The sequence below is a fragment of the Perca flavescens genome, unplaced genomic scaffold, assembly GCF_004354835.1.
Source record: "Perca flavescens isolate YP-PL-M2 unplaced genomic scaffold, PFLA_1.0 EPR50_1.1_unplaced_scaf_3, whole genome shotgun sequence".
Classification (NCBI taxonomy): Eukaryota; Metazoa; Chordata; class Actinopteri; order Perciformes; family Percidae; genus Perca; species Perca flavescens.
Window position 1 is genome coordinate 414,359 of NW_021166680.1, and position 2,500 is coordinate 416,858.

Below are 2,500 nucleotides of genomic sequence, written 5' to 3' on the forward strand. Positions count from 1 at the left end.
CTTAGAGCCACTCACCGGGGCTCATGGTGGACCATGGGGGTCATGGAGCATGTTAACCCATCCTTAGAGAGCCACTCATGGGGCTCATGGTGGACCATGGGGGGGTCATGGAGCATGTTAACCCAGCCTTAGAGCCACTCACCGGGACTCATGGTGGACCATGGGGGTCATGGAGCATGTTAACCCAGCCTTAGAGCCACTCACGGGGCTCATGGTGGACCATGGGGGTCATGGAGCATAACCCAGCCTTAGAGCCACTCACCGGGGCTCATGGTGGACCATGGGGGTCATGGAGCATGTTAACCCATCCTTAGAGCCACTCACCGGGGCTCATGGTGGACCATGGGGGTCATGGAGCATGTTAACCCAGCCTTAGAGCCACTCACGGGGCTCATGGTGGACCATGGGGGTCATGGAGCATGTTAACCCAGCCTTAGAGCCACTTACCGGGGCTCATGGTGGACCATGGGGGTCATGGAGCATGTTAACCCATCCTTAGAGCCACTTACCGGGGTTCATGGTGGACCATGGGGGTCATGGAGCATGTTAACCCAGCCTTAGAGCCACTCACCGGGGCTCATGGTGGACCATGGGGGTCATGGAGCAAGTTAACCCAGCCTTAGAGCCACTCACCGGGGCTCATGGTGGACCATGGGGGTCATGGAGCATGTTAACCCAGCCTTAGAGCCACTCACCGGGGCTCATGGTGGACCATGGGGGTCATGGAGCATGTTAACCCAGCCTTAGAGCCACTTACCGGGGTTCATGGTGGACCATGGGGGTCATGGAGCATGTTAACCCAGCCTTAGAGCCACTCACCGGGGCTCATGGTGGACCATGGGGGTCATGGAGCATGTTAACCCATCCTTAGAGCCACTCACTGGGGCTCATGGTGGACCATGGGGGTCATGGAGCATGTTAACCCATCCTTAGAGCCACTCACTGGGGCTCATGGTGGACCATGGGGGTCATGGAGCATGTTAACCCAGCCTTAGAGCCACTCACTGGGGCGTTGAGGTGAGGCTGAGGGCCCTGGAGGTCAACGCCCAGCCATAGAGGCACTAACTTGGGCTTACAAGGCAGCACGAGGGGCCTGGAGCATGTTGAAAGTGAAAAAAAAAAAAAAAAAAAAAAAAAAAAAAAAAAAAAAAGTTTTTGACCGGAGAAGGGGCAGGGAGGCGGTACGAGGTCAACCGCTTCTGCATTCCCCCTTCCCCGGTCGAAAAACTTAGAAAAATGTCAAAAAAGATTTTGACCGGAGAAGGGGAGGCGGTACGAGGTCAACCGCTTCTGCATTCCCCCTTCCCCGGTCGAAAAACTTAGAAAAATGTCAAAAAAGATTTTGACCGGAGAAGGGGAGGCGGTACGAGGTCAACCGCTTCTGCATTCCCCCTTCCCCGGTCGAAAAACTTAGAAAAATGTCAAAAAAGATTTTGACCGGAGAAGGGGAGGCGTTACGAGGTCAACCGCTTCTGCATTCCCCCTTCCCCGGTCGAAAAACTTAGAAAAATGTCAAAAAAGATTTTGACCGGAGAAGGGGAGGCGGTACGAGGTCAACCGCTTCTGCATTCCCCCTTCCCCGGTCGAAAAACTTAGAAAAATGTCAAAAAAGATTTTGACCGGAGAAGGGGAGGCGTTACGAGGTCAACCGCTTCTGCATTCCCCCTTCCCCGGTCGAAAAACTTAGAAAAATGTCAAAAAAAGATTTTGCCGGAGGGGGGGGGCAGAACGAGGTCAACGGCTCATTCCCCTTTCTCCCTTCTTAGAAAAATGTCAAAAAGCACTTTGGGGGGTTCTTCTTCCCCGGCCACCACCACCATCAAAAATAGTATAGGTTGAGCTCAAGCGTTGAAGTGAACAGCAGAAATTTTTCTAAGTGTTGAGCCGAGCGGAATTTTTCTAAGTGTTTGACCGGAGAAGGGAAAAAAGCAGCCAACCTATTACTGAACACGGGAAATTTTTCTAAGTGTAAGGACCAAGCGGAATTTTTCTAAGTGTTTGACCGGATAAAGGGGGGAGAGGTGGCAGACCTCTACCCGAGTATGGGGCACCTTCCTGGGGTAAATTGAAGGGTGTTTCGGTGGGGTTTTTTCCACGGTTTTGGGCCGGATAAAGGGAGGGAGAGGTGGCAGACCTCTACCCGAGTATGGGGCACCTTCCCTGGGGTAAATTGAAGGGTGTTTCGGTGGGGTTTTCTCCACGGTTTTCGGCCGGATAAAAGGAGGGAGAGGTGGCAGACCTCTACCCGAGTATGGGGCACCTTCCCTGGGGTAAATTGAAGGGTGTTTCGGTGGGGTTTTCGGTGGGGGTTTTCGGCCGGATAAAGGGAGGGAGAGGTGGCAGACCTCTACCCGAGTATGGGGCACCCTCCTGGGGTAAATTGAAGGGTGTTTCGGTGGGGTTTTCCACGGTTTTTCGGCCGGATAAAGGGAGGGAGAGGTGGCAGACCTCTACCCGAGTATGGGGCACCCTCCCTGGGGTAAATTGAAGGGTGTTTCGG

General features: G+C 53.7%; 1 pseudogene; it reads right to left on the bottom strand.

Annotated features, from left to right (window-relative positions):
* LOC114551640 (uncharacterized) overlaps positions 1–538 on the bottom strand; it is a 3,151-nt pseudogene extending 2,613 nt beyond the window's left edge.
* Between the last annotated feature and the right edge of the window lie 1,962 nt (positions 539–2,500).